General features: G+C 38.4%; 1 pseudogene; it reads left to right on the top strand.

Annotated features, from left to right (window-relative positions):
* Window positions 1-19,231, top strand: part of LOC144255012 (protein O-mannosyl-transferase TMTC1-like) — a 386,709-nt pseudogene that overhangs the window by 351,127 nt on the left and 16,351 nt on the right.

Below are 19,231 nucleotides of genomic sequence, written 5' to 3' on the forward strand. Positions count from 1 at the left end.
AATACACTTAATATTGATGAGTGTCATAAATATTTTATGTAGACAGATCAGACTTTTAGATTTTCCTCATAATTTGTTCACTCTTTTCTAAAAAAGTCTTAAGTATTTACTTTCATCTATAAACTCACAATCACACCTGGGTTCCTATGTTAAATCCCCAGCAGCTTTCATGCAGTGGTTCTAGATATTTTTTGGTTTTACTAATTATTTGTTTGGTTTTGGTTTTGTTCATTTGTTTTGGTAACCTTTTCTGGAAACTCTAAATGGAGAAAAGGGTTAACATTACCAGGGAAAAAATATTAGCACCAAAGCCATGCCCCTGGTGATCTACTTCTTGTGGCCACTGAGTTACCACACAGTTAAATCAATGTAAGTGGATTAATTCACAAATTAAGTTACAGTTCTCAAAATCTAATCTTTATACCTCTGAACACTCTTGCACTGTTTCACACATGAGCTTTTGTGGGACACCACATAACCAAACCATAACATTCTTCCTTTGGCCCCTGAAATCTTGTGCCCATCTCACAATGGAAAATAAATTTAATCTATTTCAAAGAGTTCTCATAATTTTAAATAGTTCGAGCATTGCCCCAAAGTCCAAGTCTAAAATATCTTCTGAGACTCAAGGCACATTCTTAGCTGTGGGCTCCTGTAAAAATCAAAAGCAAGTTACATATATCCAATAGATAATGGCAAAGAGTGAACATTTCCATTCTAAAAGGAAAAATAGTAGCATAGAAAGAAGGGATGGAACCCAAACAGAAATGAAATCCATTTTGGCAAACAAGGTCTGTAGCTCCACATCCAGCATCAGGAGCACATGGCATCATAATGTTCTCTCTGTGGCCTTGCTGGTTGATGCCCACATGATCTCTCTCTTGGCTTGTTTCTGCTCAATTTTTGTAGATTTCTTTGGAAGACTTTCCATATTACTGGCATCTCTTAAAAACAGAGGTCTGCTCTGCAGTTTCAGTTTCCTTCTCACATCACCCTCTCAGAGGATGCCTACCAGGATTCTAAACCTGCTACACTTTGCCTGACCTCAAATGCCTTGCTCTGAAATCTCAGTGGAAGCCTCCATAATCCCCTAACTCCAATATCCTAAATTCCTGTAGAACCAGCACCAGCCTCCTGGGACCATGGCTTCAGGATCCTCTGAGTCCTTGGGTCACTGAGCCTGGTGAAATAACTTCCTAGTCCCCTGGGCAATCAGGGTGCTCCCATGGCCTCTTCTTAAAGGAATTTTGAACTTTATATCCTTGAGTCTGAGATGAGCATGGTCTTGTTAATTTCTGAGATGCCCTAAGGCCATATTTCCTATTGTTTCTGAGGAAAGTACTTAGAATCTCTTTTGTTGATGTGATCTCTTTAACAACTACACCTTCCTTTCACCCAGCTTTACTTGCACTTTTCTGGCAAAAATTCAAGGTTTCAAATCTTTCTACTCTGCTTCTTGCTCCTGATTGTCACATAAACTTGGCTAAAAGTCTCCAGTGATATATCCATGCCACCATCTAAATGCTGTGCTGCCTTGAAATTTCCTCTGCCAGACTAATTAGTACATAACCTTTAAATTCAACCTCACAGAAAGTCTCTGGCCTCTAGTCCAGTTTCCAAAAAAGTCCTTCTTTCCCTCTGAAGCCTTATGATCCCAATATTTACTCTCCACAGTATTATCAGCATTCTGATTTTCTGAGCTCCCACCAGAATGACCCTTAAACTTCAGTTATAACATCTGAAGCATTCCCATCTTGTGTTTCTAAAATTTTCAACATTCCTTCACAAACCATTTCCAAAGGCTTGTGAACCACCTGGTCTGGTTGGTTGTAACTAGCAATGAACCCACTTCCTGGTACCAATTTCTGTTTTAATGAGCTTTGTGTATGTGACCAAAAGACTTGACTCGAACAACTTATAATAGGAAAAAAAAACTGATTGTTCACAAAAACTGATTATTAAATTCTTGGAAATTTTGTAAGCCAGTTGTTAAATACAGCCATTATTTAAAAATTAAGTTGTAAATACTAATAATTTTATTATCAATTAATTAGATAAAAGGATAACTTATTGCTCAAAACCCATACCTTTATAATTATTTTACTATTAGTATGTTCTTGATCTTATTTACATCCACCTTATCTGCCTGGTGAAAATTCTGTAGAACCACATTCTACTACACATCTGTCATGGTTTAAGTATGAGGTGTCCCACAGACTCATGTGTGAGACAATGCAAGAAAGTTCATAGGTGATTGTGTTATGAGAGTTTAACCCAATCAGTGAATTAATTCCCTAGTAGGAATTAACTGAGTGGTAAATGTAGGCAGGTAGGATATGGAGGTCAGTCATTGGGTGGCATGCCTTTGGGGTTCTTGGTGAATGGGGCAGTCTCTCTGCTTCCTGATTGTCATGTCCTGAGCCACTTTCCTCTACCACACTCTTCAGCTGCCGCAGTCTGGCTGGGCACAATTCAGGAGCCACTTGTCAAAAGAAACAAACTTTATTTTTAGAACCACACATTCCAAACAAAACAGCTCCTCAGGAAAAACCCTCAGAGCCCAAATGCCACCACCGGCTTCCCATAAGCCTCTCACCCAACACACAAACCTATCCCTCTCCCAGAATCCTCCTGCTCTTGAGGCCGATTGGCTGGGTTGCGTGGGCGGAGCCAAAAAAGTCCCCCAATGAGCAGCTCCGTGGTCTGAAAGGACAGGGAAACAGCCCAATGAGCATCACTGCAGAGGAGCCAATTAGCTAGATGTTGCTGGGGCCACTGTGAGCCAATCATCAGCTGGCAGTCTGAAAGGGTGGGGAAACAGCTCAATGAGCATCTCCAATGAGCATCACCACAGAGGAGCCAATCAGCTAGATGTTGCTGGGGCCGCTGTGAGCCAATCATCAGCAGGCAGCTGGAAGTTTGCTGGGGCCCCTTCAGCTGTGGCTCTCAACATCCACCATGATCTTCTGCCTCATTTTGGGCCCAGAGCAATGGAGCCAGTTGTTTAGGAATGAGACCTCTGAAACTGCAAGCCCCAAATAAACTTTTCTTCCTTTAAAACTGTTGTCATGTCTTTTGGTCACAGAATTGAAAAAAAACTGACTAAAACAGTATTTCTTCCCATTTTTATGTTCAGTGATATTATCTTGGTAACATTAAATTGATTGTGGCAAGACTAGTCATACCATCATACCTTGGAAATCAGCAAATGCTATGAATCAGGACATTTTTGGTGGTCTTTGATTTTGAGAAGCATATTTCTGCTGATTCAGTTGTTATTAGAGCTGCTGATAGTATTTTATAGGTTATGGCAACTTTGGGTTAAATGTATGGTAAATTATTTCAAAACAGAAAGTACATCTAGAACTCATGAATCAGATGGAAACATTTTTCTAAAAAATTTTTAACTCTTCATACAAATCTGTTTTGTGTAAGTCTGATTTTAATTTTAAATGTAAATTTATACAATGACACTCTAGTACTTCCTCTGACATTTTATGAAAATTGCGGAGATAAGAAACTAAGTAGTTTTTGGATTTATTTGTAATTAAACATACATAGAATAAAGATAAAAATATATGTCATTAAAATTAATCATAGGAAAGTAGTGTTCTTTTCTATTATGCATAAAATTTAATGCTAAAATTTAATCTCTAATTCTGTGTATATTTACTTTGTAATGTTATAGCAGTTTTCAAAACCTGAGATTCTAAACTCCTTGGAGAATTCCAATAAGCCCTTTTTATTCATAGTATTTAGAATACAACCTCAAAATATGGCAACTTGGGATACTGAATATTTTAAACTACAGGAATTCAAGAAATAGTAGGTGCTAAAAGGCTTCCTGATGTTCCCCTGAAGCAGGTCAGAAAGACCAATGTGTTAGTAAGATTTCTATTACTATAACAAACACCCAAGGTAATCAAATTTAATGAGAAAAAGTTTATTTTGATTTCCAGTTTTGGAGGTTCTGGTCCATGATCAGTAGACCCTGCTGCTTTGGGCCTGTGACAAGGCAGCACATCATGGTGGGAACACCTGAAGGAGCACAATTGCTCACCTCATAGCTGAGAAGCCTAAGACAGGAAGAGGAAGGACCCCAGTCCCATTATCCCCTTCCATGGCATACTCACTGTGACCTAAAACTTCCCATGAGGCCCCACCTTTTAAAGGCCTCCCAATAGCACCAACCTGGGGAACAAGCTTCTGCCACATAGACCTTTGGGAGACAATTAAGATTCAAGCTATTTCAAGAAGAATATGAAGGATGACCTCCATATACCTGAAGGTATCCTAATCTCCAAAGCTGGGGGGAACCAAAAGGAATCTGAATAGGCCTTGCTAACTTCCCCCAGTTGACTCTCTCAGTTCATAACCTTTTTGTGCTATACCTTTTCCCCTGACTCTTTATCCTTCATCAAACTTAGTATAAAAGCAATCAGGTTTTATAACTGTTTCCTTCCAACTTCATTTCCTCATGAAGTCTCCTGTATCTTGTAAAACTTACACTGAATATATTAAACACACTAATATATTTTTCTTGTTATTCTACCTTTTGTGACAGACCCAAGCCAAGAATCAAAAAAGGGTAACAGGAAAAAGATACCTCACACCCTCACAATATGATTTCTTGCAATATACACACATATGCCTCTACCTTGTACTAACGTGTAAACAGAGTTCATTGTCTAGTGACAGGAAATGCAAGATCACAAATATTTTTGATATTCTTTTTATTCTGTGAAGATGACAAAGACGGGATCCAGGGATGGAAGGAGGATCCAGTTTTCTTTCAAGAAGTCCCCTCTGTCTGTTCCTCGGTTGCAACTTCTGCTGCCATATTTCTGCCACAAGTCTGGGCCCAGGGATGGCCACAGCCATCCCCTCCAACCATCTGGCACCCCAAACTCCCTCACACCTGCCTTGCCAGATGTTGGGTCAGATTCTTTGAACACATGTTACCTATTGTACTATGGGCCCAGAGCGTGGTGTGGTAATTTGAATGTTCTTATTCTTCTTCCTGTTTAATATATCCTTAAGAACAGGCAATATTTAAATAATTAGATAACAAAAAATTATTTTTAATACAAATTTTTCCCAATCATTTTGCTGAATTTCTGCCTTTGTTACATTGCACTCGATCATTTACAAACCTGAACAGGGTGTATGTATCATTAGGCTAAAAAAGTACAATCAAAGTATTAAAGAAAGAGTTACTCATTGATACTCATTAAAGCATAGTAAGGCAGACTTAATTTTTTTTTTGTAGTTGTAGATGGACAACATGCCTTTATCTGTTTGTATTTATGTGGTGCTGAGGACCAAACCCAGTGCCTTACACATGCAAGGCAAGCACTCTAACAGTGAGCCCCAACCCCAGCCCCAAGGCAGACTTAATTTAACAGGACTGTTGTGGTCTTGAAGTGGAGGCAACAGAGTGGGCTCAACTTTGCATAGGTAAGGGGAAGCAGAAATTTGCAACCAAGAGACAATGTGTGAGTCAACAGATGGAAAATTATTAAAAGAAAATATTACGGATAAAGAATCTGTTAAACTGACCTAACAGGATTCTTCATTAAGACAGGCCAGGGTTGTCAGACATCACCTGGGGAGTGGTGAAGTATGAAGAATCTTACCCAACACTGACCAGATAACAAGGGTGGAGAGTTCTTTGCCACAGTTGGATTTTACCAGGAAGGCTAACTTCTCTAAGGACTTAGGAAAATGTTAAGGAGCCCAACTAAAGTTTGGCCAAGAAAAAAAAAAATTGTCTTGAGTCATTTGAAATTTGTTTTATTAAAATACCTACTTGCCCTTGATTTATTTTTAGTTGTGTTCTAATCTCTTTCAGGAATATGGTCCATTTAATTTGCATGAGTGACTTAATCTGTATGAGCCTCAGAGAGGCACTTCTGTAATAATTTATGTTTTAAATTTGCTCTGAGTGGACAAAGGTGTCTTATAAGATAGTATTCCTCTAATTACCAATCCTTTAAAAATAATCAGAAATTAAGTAACAAGAATCAAATCTAATTTCCTTTTGGGCCCCTTTATTAGTCAAGATGAGTGCTTTACACCTTAAAAGAGAAGTAGATATCTTCATGGGCTGGCATACCAATGTAAATCTGTCTCTGACATCAGTACTTTCAATTTTTTTTTCTGTAACACAGAGGAGCATTAAATAAGGGAAGGTGGGGCTGCAAAAGAACTGTTTGATTTTCTAAAAAGTATTTATTTATTGGTTTGTCCTTGAGAATACTTGAGATATCTCACTTTAGATGCTCCCTGACTGACAAGGAGCTATGCCCCAATTAATGCACAGTAAATTGAAGATGTAAGTTGAAAAACAATTAGAACACTCAAACTACCGAACATCATACTTTAGCTGCAAATAGTTTAGCTGATATTAGAATATCAGTTGCTCACCCATTTGACTATGTGGCTGACTGGAATCAAAACTAAAAATCAAAATTCAAAGTATGAACTCTACTGAATATGTATCACTTTTGCACCAACTTCAAGTTGAAAGAGTTTAAGTAGAACCATTGTAAATCAGGGATCATATATACTTTGAGTTAATCCAAAATTTATCATCTGAACTGAATAGAGATGGCACTGCACCTGGAGGAAAGCTTCAGGCAACTCTGTACTCAGAAACCTGGAACATGACTTGAGGATCCCTCTCATCCCCTTTCTTGGCTCTCACTGCTTCTTCAATACTCTTCATTTTCATGGACCCCTCTGATACTTCTTTCAAGTAAAAAATAATACAACTCAGATTAAGGAAGTGGGCAAGGATGTGACTTCTATAAAGGTGAGTTTAAGGAGGAGAAAAAGTTTGCTGTTTATAAAAATCTATTATTAGGGTCACTCAATAGGGTAAAGATATTATCTCTAGAAGTTCCTTGTTAATTATAGGTAAGATTGACATCTTGGCCTATCAGTGAGAATAATGTTATATCTAATATCATTTCTGCAAGGACAACTTCACTATTCCTTTTAGTTTTTAACTTAGAAAGCTCCACTTTTATGGTGTTAACAGCTCCCACCCCATATTTAAGCAGTTTTGTTCGGTAAGCACATTGCTGCACAAAGTACACCTCAATATATTTTTATTAAGTGAATAGGAAGGGCTGTTTTGTGTGGTGTGGGGAAATAAAATGTGGTCTGGATGTTTAAGTTAACAAGGGTCAAAAAGTTTTGATGAAAGGATGAAAATATCAATGGTTAGGATTTTTCAGTCACTCATTTTAGATAACCAAAACAAAAAGAGAACAAAACAAAAAAACAAAGTGAAAAGGGGTGAACCATATTCTGTCTTGGAATATGTTTGTCTTAATTCACTGAGTTTTCAACATTCAGATACATCTTAAAATTTTAAAAATTTGGTGTACTAAAGAGCCACCAAATGTTCAGAGAGAAGAACAATTTCTGCTTTGTATTTTACTATTATTAGTTTCAGATCAATGAGATTTTAAAAGGATTTTGGAAGGAAAGGAATGAAATGGTGACTTTTTTAAAAAAAAATTAAAAGTTGTGGATGGACACAATACCTTTATTTAATTTATTTTATTTTTATGTGGTGCTGAGGATCCACATGCCTCATGCATGCCAGGCAAGCGCTCTACCACTGTGCCACAATTCCAGCCCCAAATGGTGACATTTTATTTTAGTGTGTTCTGTCTGGATGTGTCAAATCCTGGTGACTTCAACAGTAAAATAGCTGAAGTTTACAAGGGGCCAGAAAATTGATCCTTATAAAAATTCTACTAATCATCACCCTGGGATATGAAATTCATTTATGCTTTATAATTAGTATTTTAAAAAGGAGAACAATTATTCAGAAAGGCTGTTTAGAAGCTAATTCCAAAGTCCTCATACACAGTTTTTATGGGTATGTGTTCCACTAGTTTTTAAAAATTCATATCCACTGAGCAGGAATAGTTCAAACACTACAAAAGAATTGTTTGATTTTTTTAAAAGTATTTATTTTAAAAAGTATTTACTTAATTTATTATCACAGACCAGGAAAAAATCAGATCCAAGAGGTCCAGTTAGAAAGGAAGAAAAAGTAATTTGCTCTGCAACTCCCGAATTATCTTAAGAGTTTAAGTAAAATCTAAAGCGAGGAGAAATGTTCCAGAAGCCAAGTCATCTCCCAGACCCAAATAAAAAATCGAACCTAAGGCTTCTCTGGGCCAGCTAGGGGCCAACTGATGAGGCCCCTTTGCACCCCAGTCCTTGCCCGGTTGCTGCCAAATGGGACCAGCGCGGGCCCACTGGGTTCTGTAGGGGTGGCTGTGCTGGCGATGCTTCCAAATTGGGAATTTCTCAGAAGCTGTTGGGTAGCTTTGCAGAGGAGGAGTGTGTCAGCCCCTCTGGGAACGCATTAAGATGGGAGGAGGAGGGAACCTTGAGCTGCTAGGACTGAGTAGGTTTTGGGAAAAAGCAGGGGAGAGAGAAGATTCTCCTCAGGCCACTCACCGCGACCTTCTCCCTCTTGTCTGCTCCCAGAGCTTCTCCAGTCTGCCAAGCAGCTCTGGAAATGGACTTGAGGAGGTGCAAAGCAAAGGAATGCAGACACGTGGAATCCCCTGCGGATCTTGGGGTCCCCGCTGAAATAGTTTTTCTTTTACAACCCCAGAGTCATGATTCAGCATTTCTAGTGTGAATAAGTGTAAAGGGAACCGAGAGTACACCAGGATTTTATAGGAGAGTATTTTCTTGAGTTTAAAAAGAGGGCTAGTGCAGAAAGGAGAGAAGGGCTGATTTGAAAGAAGTGCTATCTTCTACATCACTAGCTGATGACTCCACCCCTTATAATTTGGATCAGCACTTAAGCTTGTTTCAATGTGCTGGACAGAAACTGTTGAAATAATATTGTTTCGGTATTATCAGCATTTTAAGTGTTTTCCAATGGGTGTAATAGGAACTGGGGTTTATGGTAATGATCATTTGAGACTGGGTTGGAGTTTGAAAGCCTGTTCTGGTCTGCTGGACTAGGTCTCCATTGACAGGTGGCTCTGACAACTTAGAAAAGGAAACCATGGCAATTGGCAATAATTCATGGGCTTCTGACTTAATCCTTCCACTGAAAGTTTAATGTTTTAAAGAGGGTGAGAAAATACACATTTAACTCTCGAGAGAGTAATTTGTAAACACTGACCTCTTGAAAAGTTGTAGTGGTTTTCAATGGAAAGATAACTTTAGCCACTGAGAGAGTTCCTCCCTCTCTGGTTTTCCAAATATTTCTTAGAATTTCTTTAGATAGCCCAAATATAAATGTTTCACTTTTAGATGGACCTTAATTTTATTATGTGGGCATTGTTGATAGATTTTAAGTATGAGGTACGTTAGGCTTCAGCAGCCATTGCACTTGTGGTTTCTTGTTCCTGAATGCTCTTCCCCATCCCTCTGTGGAAGGCCTGCTCTCTCACTGCCTCATGGGGGTATCTGCTCATGCCACTTCCTCACAGGGCGTATTCTTGAACTAAACAGCAAACATTCCCTCATGTTTCACCCTTATCTTTCCACCCTGCTTTGCCTTCATGTCCCTCATTGCTGCCTGGCACTGTATTTTTGTTGTTGGTTTTAATATCCTGTCATAACAGTGTGTGCTCTGTCCTACCACCTAGGACTCTGCCTGGCTTGCATAGTAGCAGCCTAAGAATTACTGCTGAAAGAAAGAATGAGTATTTTATTGACAATTAAAAATAAATTCATTTAACATGAAAACATGCTCAACATTTTTAGCCATTAGGGACTTGCAAATCAAACTTCACTGAGATTCCATCTTATCCCACTTAGGATGGCTAAATAAATAAATATCAATGAGAATGTGGGTGAAAATAACCCTTATACAATGTTGATGAGAATGTGAATTCCCAGCCACTATAGAAAAAGAGTATGGAGGTTTCTCAAAAAACTAAAGATAAAACTGTCATAGGATTCAGCTCTACCACTCCTGGCTATATATTCAAAGGAAATGAAGTTAGCATGCAAAAGAGAGACCTTTGTGTCCATGTTTACTGTGGTATTATGCACAATTGCTAAGAAATGGAATTGGCCTAGGTGTCCATTGACAGATGAATGAATGAATAAAGAAAATGCTGTATGTATGTATATATATATGTATATATGTATATATGTATATATATATATATATATATATATATATATATATATATATACATACATACATACACACACATTATGTGTTATTCAGCTGCAAAGAAGACTGAAATAATGTCATTGGCAGAAAAATCGTTGTAGCTGGAAGTCATCATGTTAATCATAAGCAAAATATTGCATATTTTCTCTCATATAGGGAAAAAAAGAAGAAAAGGGACTATTAAGGAAGGGAGAATAGTTGGTAGGATGGTTAGGATTAAAGCAGGATATGAGAATGTGCATGAATGGAAATGTCACAGTCAACCCCATTAATTTGTAAATTAAAATGCAATAATTAGGGGCTGGGGATTGACTCAGTGGTGGAGCACTTGCCTAGCATATGTGAGACCCTGGGTTCTATTCTCAGTACCACATATTTAAATAAATAAATAAAGATATTGTGTCCATTTACAATTAAAAAAAATTAAGAATGAATAAAATATAAAAGTCCATCAACAACTAAAAAAGAATTAGAAAAAAACAGACATATGTTATTAAAAATGCAATAAGTATAATAGATAATTTAAATAAGTATAATAGACAATTTAAAATACACCAATTTTTATGAATGCCTGCTTTTGGAGAAATATTAAGGTAGGCCTCCTTTTAAAATGTAGAAAAGTCTGATTTATTTCTTAGTTAATTTTCCTTTTGACTTCCTCTAAGGGAAAAGTGAAGGCAGAGTTGGTCTTTCCTCTGACCAACCCAGAGGATTCCATTGAGTCCTGCTTACTGGGAGGTTAAAGGCAGCTTGGATTTTGAAAGGGGCAATCATGGCTCTCCATTGAAACCTGTTGGAAGATCATGAGTCTCTCAGAAGTTTGGGATCTTCTTCCTGTCAAATGACATTGAAGCATAAATCGTTGGTGGATGCTTGCTACAAAGTTCTAAGCTAGAGATAGCAGTTGTACTTCTGAAACAAAACTCAGAATTTCACGGGTTCTCCTACAACCTGCACTTAGGGCCCTAAAATTCATCCATTCCAGTGCCCTGCTTTCTATAAGAAATGACCTCTTGTTTTGTTTTGCTTTGTTTTTAGTCAATGACATGTAACATGAAATATTTTCTGTTTGATCAAATAGAGTACATTAATTTATCAAAGGAATTAATGTGGCTATCACTTCCTCTCTCCCATTGTTGTATACTAAAGAATTTGTCAGGTCTTTGTCTTAGGTTCCTGGGAGAGACCTTATAAACCCTTGAAATTTCCTAAGGGATAGAAATGGAACCACATACCTAATTTTTTTGTGAGGGAGTGGTGGTGACTCACTCCTAGATGGTTTCAGGACGAGGACTGGCCATGTTGGAAAGACCAATCACATGACTATAGAGAGTTTGGGCTTTGAGCCATGTGTTATCAGCTTCTGACTCCCGACCTGAGAGGGAAAAGGGGCTGGAGATTGAGTTCAATCCATAGCTAATAATTTAATCAATCATGTGTACATAATGAAATCTCATTAAAAATACTGGACCTCCAATTTTGCTTGAGCTCCCTGGTCAGTAATCTTATACTGATGTGTTGGGAGAGAGATGCATCCTGAAGATACAGAATGTTTGTGTTAAGGACTGTCCTAGACCTTACGCCATAATCTTTTCTTTGGTTCTGATTTGTGTCCTTTATAAGCAAATTACAATAAGTATAGTGGTATTCTTGTGAGTCATTCTAGTGAAGTATGGAATTTGAGAGAGTTGTGGGAAGCCCCCAATTTGCAGCCAGTTGATCGGAAGTACAGATGGCTTGGTGAAGTACAAGAGTCTTATAGAGTACTTTGCTTGCCATCTTGGATTGTTGATGTCTGAATTGCATTACATCCTAGTACTCACCAAACACCATTAAGAGAGAGAAGAAAAAAAAGAGGGAGAATTTGCTAAAAATTGACAGCTCAGTTGTAGTTATAAATAAGGTATTTGGGACACTGGGCTATTTTTTTCTGGTTTCCTTTAAGGATTTTCTTCTGGGACTTGCTGTCTTCTGGGTATCACTACTGATCTTCGTATCCTCAGTTTCTCTGACTCCTTTGATACAGTCATTATTCTAAATGAAGTCATAATGACACTTGCTGCCCCTTCATGGGCAGGTGAGGCTGTGGTGCACTGAGCTCAAATCAATAGGAATTTTGCTTTTCCTCTGTGCTGTTATCTGCATTGGTGCCTGTGAACTGCATCGTTTGGTACTTTAGATGCATTAAGTGATGATGATTTGCTTATTTAGTTCTGGTACTGGAGGGAATGCAGAAGGATAGCAACCAAACTGATTGAGGGCCAAAGGGATTTGCCTTAGAGAAAAACAGAGCAGAATCAGATGTTGCTATTTATTGGTTGAATGATCTAAGAAGACTATGGAAACCACTTACAAGCATTTGAGAATTATAATGATAGCAAGAGGTGGGGAAGAAGAAAGATGAACAGCAATAGAGGAAGACAGGAGAATGTGATGTGTACTAGTATTGGGCTGTGGAAATCCACCAGAAAGTTTTGGAGAAAATATCATTTGAGACCTGAGAAACATCTAAAGGAGATACAGTCAATTTTTCCTTTTCCCTCATTTTTAGTTCTTCTGGGAAAGAATGTGTGTTGTGTTATGCTGAGAAAACAACTTTTCTGCTAAGCTTGTCAATCCTACCCAACTTCCCAAAGCTTTGAGATCTATGTCTTATTGTTCTGAAACTCTCCTGCCTTAAATTACTTGGATTACTTGGGGCTGATTTCCAGGTTCCATTTCAGTTCTACTGGCTTAGGGTATTTTGGGATGGAATCAGGAAATTAGCAGCATAATTAGTGCATAAGGTGATTAAGAAACTTGGAAACCACTGGGACTCCATGGGGGCCTATGTTTAGTGAGACTGAGATGCCACAGTTTCCCTGGCATAATATACAGAAAGGAATCCAAAGGCTCACTGAGATAGCAATGTTGGGAAGCATTTATTATGTGCAAAACACATACACCCTTCTTCCCCTCCATAATATTCCTGGAGAGAGCAGGTGGCTTTGCCTTCACGGAGGCATTGAGAATGACATTATCAGGAGCACCTGCAGCTCTGGGATGCGCTCTGATGATTGCCTTGTGTAGGCTGAATGTGATATGTGTGGAGATGCTGCTCAGTTGGGCTCTCTGGCATCAGTGGAGTGATGAGATCCTGGAATACCAGAGACCAATTGGGTGCAGTTTATATCATGAGGAGCAGTGGGAATGCATTGGACATCAGAAAGTTTTGACCTGAAGGCATCAAGGTGGTGAATCATGTTTTGTTCCTAGGAATGAAATAGATAGGCCTCTAAAATGTTGCTTGATCTATATGCTGTGGAAAATTGGTGCAAGACCAGGATCAGGCTCAAGTTGCCACAATGGAGATTTTTGACATCTTAGCCAGTTTCCAGACCTGTGCCAGCTTGTGAAGATGGAGCTAATTGAATGAAATTGGGATCTTTCTGAGGACTTCCTCCCCACCCCCCAGTATAAGTCTCTTTCTGGGATACAACCTGTGTGTGTGTGTGTGTGTGTGTGTGTGTGTGTGTGTGTCTGTCTGTCTAAACCAGAGTCATTTTCAAAGCAGAGAATTAAAAAAGAGTGATGGAGTTTCTGTCGAGCTCCTGGCTGTGAGATCCTAAAGGCAGACAGCTCAGAGCCCTTTCCTTGCCTCCCCTTTGGTTCCAGATCCTGTGACCTTTCCTGGGAATGGATGTGACCATGCTGGAAACCATCAACTCTGATTTCTATGAGCTTACTGCCCCACCTTTCTGGGCAGTTTTACAAGAAGGCAGAGATAGTTCAGATGGAGAAGGGTCGATTTGTGCTCATATTTGTCAAAGTATGAAAGGTTTGCGGACAGAGATGGTTATTAGGATTATTTCAGAAAAAATATTTTTATTTCCTACTGTTTGGCCTAGTTTTAAATTAAAAAAAAAATGAAGGCTAAACCAAATAAAATGAGATTCTTAGGGTTGAAAAGGAATGACGAACTTTTCAGCTTCTAACATTATATAAATTCATCTGTTCATTCAGTAAATTTTCATTTAGAATCTAGTGTGTGCTGAGCGGGTTGGATATGTTAATGGAAAGAAATTTGCTTCTTACAATCAATAAGAAAAAGCTCATAACTTTTGAGTAATACAGCTAGTGAATTTTAGGAAAGTGGTAAAATGCCATCACAGAGGCACCTTCAGGGTGAAGTGCAACCTGAGACACTGCTGTTGAGAATCTTTTCCAGGTGGACTGTCATCCTGCCTGGAACTTCTGTGGGGATGTTTTTGGTTATCAAAGCAGTCGATCTAGTATAATTGTTATTACATTATTATTATTTTTTGGTGGTACTGGGGATTGAACCCAGGGGTGCTTTCCCACTGAAGACAGGGTCTAAGTTGCTGAGGCCGGATCCTCCTGCTGCCTCCTGAGCCAGTGGGATTACAGGTGTGTACTACCATGCCCCACTTGATATAGTTTATTTTTTATTTTTATTTTTATTTTTTTTAAAGAGAGAGTGAGAGAGGGAGAGAGAGAGAGAATTTTAATATTTTATTATTTATCGGCAGACACAACATCTTTGTTTGTATGTGGTGCTGAGAATCGAACCCGGGGCGCACGCATGCCAGGTGAGCGTGCTACCGCTTGAGCCATATCCCCAGCCCCTGATATAGTTTAAATGCACAGATGTTTACTAGTTGAAGTGCTAATTCTTTTTTTGAGCTAAGTCCTTTTAGTATTTTGTATACTATTGGTTGAAAACTCAAATCCTGAAAGGGTTGGCTGATGTGGTAATTGAGTCAATTGAGCCGGATGGGAGATTATATTCTTTGACATATAGAATTTTGCATAGTAGGCATATGGGAATATCCTCCTCTTCCAGAAATATACTTTCTTCCATTTTTCTTCAAATAGTCATTTTGACTGTCTTTTGATTTCCCATTTGTGATAGTAATATAGGCCCAAGAAACATTGCACTCTTTTTACTAAAAGAAAAATTGTGTGTGTGTGTGTGTGTGTGTGTGTGTGTGTGTATGATGATAGATGAATGGCATCAGGTTAGGAATACTGTAGAAATTGGCAGAGACTATGGCAAATTGTGAACATTTGTCTTATTGAAATGGGCACCCAAATATTTCTGCATAGCCATATAACCCCAGAGTTGCCACGTCCAATAACGTTTCAAGGTGAACAGGAAATTTATCCAAATAACCATCTGTTTTGTAAAATACTGGTAAATTTTACAAAGAAAAAAGATATAAAGGTGAAACAAAACAATTTACTGGATAAACCTGGCTCTTAGATAGCCTGTGTACAATGTTGTTATTGGATCTTACTTTCCCTTTGGGGGGCTACTTAGAGTAAGTGCCTTGCTTCAGTATTTCATTTGTTCGTCATGTTTATTCATACAAAAAATATATTGTGCTACAACCATGAGTGTGTTAGACACTGGGGTCCAGCAATAAATTTGACCAAGATCTTTCCCCCCAGAGAACTTGGTATCATTTCTCTCTGTCATCATCCCCAGGTTGAACACCCCCTTCCACAAACCTACCTTCCTGAGACCTCATTACAGAGAGCTTCTCCCTCCTCTACTCCTAGAGTCCTCTTGTGAAGGTGCTCTAGGGTTAAGAAGCACTCTGTAGGTCTCCTGTTCCATGCTGGATTCCACCCACCTTGTCTCTCCTGTCCACAGGTAGAATATTACCTTCTCCAAAATCTTTGCCCCTGGTAGTTTCTCCATTGCTAGAATTCTGTCACTATTACTTATCTGACTACCTGCCTCTCTTGCTCCTAGTATGTGGTCAACCATTTAAAGGCAAATGCCCTATCTTCTCTTTGTAACTCTGGGCCTTGAACTATTCCTGATGTCTAATAGGTGTTTGATAAGTCCTGTTGAAGTACATTGAAATGAAAAAGAGTTTGACTTGTACATTTCCCGATCTTTTTTTTTTTTTTTTTTGCTGGGGATTTAACTCAGGGGCATTCAACCACTGAGCCAAATCCCCAGCCCTATTTTGTATTTTATTTAGAGACAGGGTCTCACTGAGTTGTTTAGTGCCTCGCCATTGCTGAGGCTGGCTTTCAACTCTGGAACCTCCTGCCTCAGCCTCCAGAGCTGCTGAGAGTACAGTGTTTGCTACCTTTCCCAGCAGTTCCCTGTCTTTCTGTTGATGTTTTGGTCTGTTTACCCAGGACACACTGAGTCTCTGAGTTGAGGGGAACTAAAAACTCCTGGGCAATACCAGGTACACTATTTTAATCTGGATTGGCAGCATTTTGTTCTGTTTTACATCCCCTCTTTACTCTTACTGCTATTCAGTTTAATCCTATTAAAATTCATAATTTCACCCATTTAAACTCTGTGAATATCAGCAAATTAGCACTCCTTCCCCAATACAGGTATTTTTATAAACTTGATAAGGATACATATTAGTTTCATTTAAATCTTTGATAAAAATATTGGACAAAGCATGGATAATATTGGAAAGCTGTGACATACAGAGGAGGTCTCAGTGCAAGGAGGCATTGATTTATTACTCACCACTGTTTGTGTTTGCTACAGATCCATCTTAGGCTATCTTCTGGGGAAGGAGATTGCAAGAGATTTTGATAAATGTCTTTGTTAAAATAAAGATGTGATGTATCTATCACTCTCCTGCTTCTATTAAATTAGGAGGTTCATCAGTTAAATTCTCTTTTTGGGAAACCCTGTTGGCTCCCAAAATCAGATCTTCTTTTTTTTCTATTCTCGCAAACAGGATATGTCCTAAAAATTTGTTAGAATTTTGTCTCAAGGTAACTTGACTGAAGTTTGGAGAATTCATTCTTCATCATTTTAGACGTTTTAATAGATCTTGCTACTTTTATAATTAGCATGGTGAGATGCATTTTTGCCCACACATGATCTTTGAATACTTTTCTGTTTATTTCCTCATGAAAATCCCTAGAAATGAAAATTTTTGTCAAAGAGTAAACACTTTTTAAAGGCTTTCATGCAAACTGCCTGTCAGAGATCCAATTTGGATACCCAGAAAATGCCTGTGAAATGCTGTTTTCTCTCATCATCATCAGTGATATGAATGAATTTTAAATGGATAGTTTAGTTGTTCTAGAATGTTCAGTGAGGAATCAGCCTCAGAAGGATGGACTTATAGCAACTGTGTCCAACTCTTTGAGAACCACACCTTGGTCTTACCTTCTTACATCTCCAGACCGGAGCTTTCTGATTTCTGGCACCTTTGACACTACATGTGGGGTCCTCCTTCCTTGGAATGTGGTGCTGTTCTTGCTTTATTTGAACCTGCCTGTTTCCCTAGTTTACTGCCCATTCCTCTTCCCCTTGTTTGGATTATTTCCCATCATGCATCTGTAGAAAGGGTGCTGGTGTGTGCAGGGTCACGGATCTGCCTACACACAGCTGGGTCCAGCCTTGCATCAATGCCCAGGTTGAATCCCATATAACAGTCCATTTTTTCCAGGTTTGGTTTTGAATTATGGTTACTTCGTTGGGAGTGGGAGTGAAGGAAGAGTTGATTAGTAACTATGACATTTGGATTCATATGCCCAAATAAAGCTTGAGATGATTAAAATTCTGTAGGTGAAAGCTGTGCATGAATCAAGTCAAGTATTTAGAATATGCATATGTCATCGTTAGAGCTGACTTGTGCAGTCTGGGTGGTGTTGGCAAAGAGGAGTTGTTTCTGTAAGAGAAGAAGATCAAGGGCATGTGAAGAATGACCTAGGGTTACTTTTGTAAGATGGACTGGAGACTAAGGGTGTGTATGTTCCTCTAAAACATCTAGACCCTGTCCAGTGCATTTTTTTCTATAATCCCATAGACCCAATCATATGTTACGTTACTAAATTTAAAACAACCTTCAGATATCTCTGTTCTGCATTTCTGTCTCATGAAAGTATTTTTTTTTATAATGTTCAACAACTGACTTCCCTTCTCTATGTGGTTCTCTTCTTGTTTCTTTGTCATAGTCTTAATAAGCAGATTCTGAGATCTGGGAATCTACATTAAAAACATCTAGTACAGATTTCTGAAACATGGTTTTGCTCATGTTTTTTATTTCAGCTGCAGCTGGTAATAGCATGTAATGCCCCAAAGATTCCCCTTGTGGAATAGTAATTAGATGAAGCCGTCACATGCATAATATGGAAATGTGGCTCCTGGTGGCACCATAGGTGAGAGAACACATTCATGTCTGGTTTGTCTGAACTGTGGCCACAGTCACAGGCTCCTGTTTTCTGTTCATGTGCAGTGACTGTGGCTCTGACGCACAGCACTGTGAACTTGCATTTGAACACTTGGCCACTTTGGAGTAGCTGGCAGTGAGAAGAAGACTATTATGAGAGGGGTTCATATCATCCACCGAGTGAAGGAAAAACAGGTTGAGCACCTGCTTTTGCTGACTCAGTGAGGCCAAAGTTTCCCAAAGTGACATTGTATTATATATGCATTGATTTCTGCAGATAGGATAATTAATTTGGAGATAGTAAAAAAGTGGTTCATTCTCAAATCTATCAAATAATGAAATGTTTGTAGTCATTTAAAAATAATTACTCAAATAGCTTACCTGTATAAATGATAGAATCTGTCTGCTTTCTTTGTGCTTGTGTTGTGTTTGAAGTTAGCACAGGTTTTTATTTTTTAATTAATTAATTAATTTATTTTTTTACAGGCTAAACATATTTTTGACTGGCATGAACCCATTCTACTTTCACGCAGTAAATGTAATTTACACTTCTTAGTGACCCTTGTGCTGATGTACACCTGTGATAAAACCGTCTTCAAGAATCATGGACTTGCTTTTGTTACAGCATTACTTTTTGCTGTGCATCCTGTTCACACAGAGGTGGTGAGTATAATTGGAACTCAATGAAATAACAACCAAAACAAATGTATTTGTATGTATCAGCTTAACTGATCTTTTTTTTTTCTTCCTTTCAAAACGAGGTGAATTCAAAGCTCTACTGAAGTGTTTATCTTTATATAAAAATCATTCTGCTTGACCACTTTTCTTTTTGAATGTTCAAATTGACTTTTTTGCACCTTGAGGATTTAACTGCTTTTTAAAATAGCCACTATTA

The sequence above is a fragment of the Urocitellus parryii genome, chromosome 5 (assembly GCF_045843805.1).
Source record: "Urocitellus parryii isolate mUroPar1 chromosome 5, mUroPar1.hap1, whole genome shotgun sequence".
Classification (NCBI taxonomy): Eukaryota; Metazoa; Chordata; class Mammalia; order Rodentia; family Sciuridae; genus Urocitellus; species Urocitellus parryii.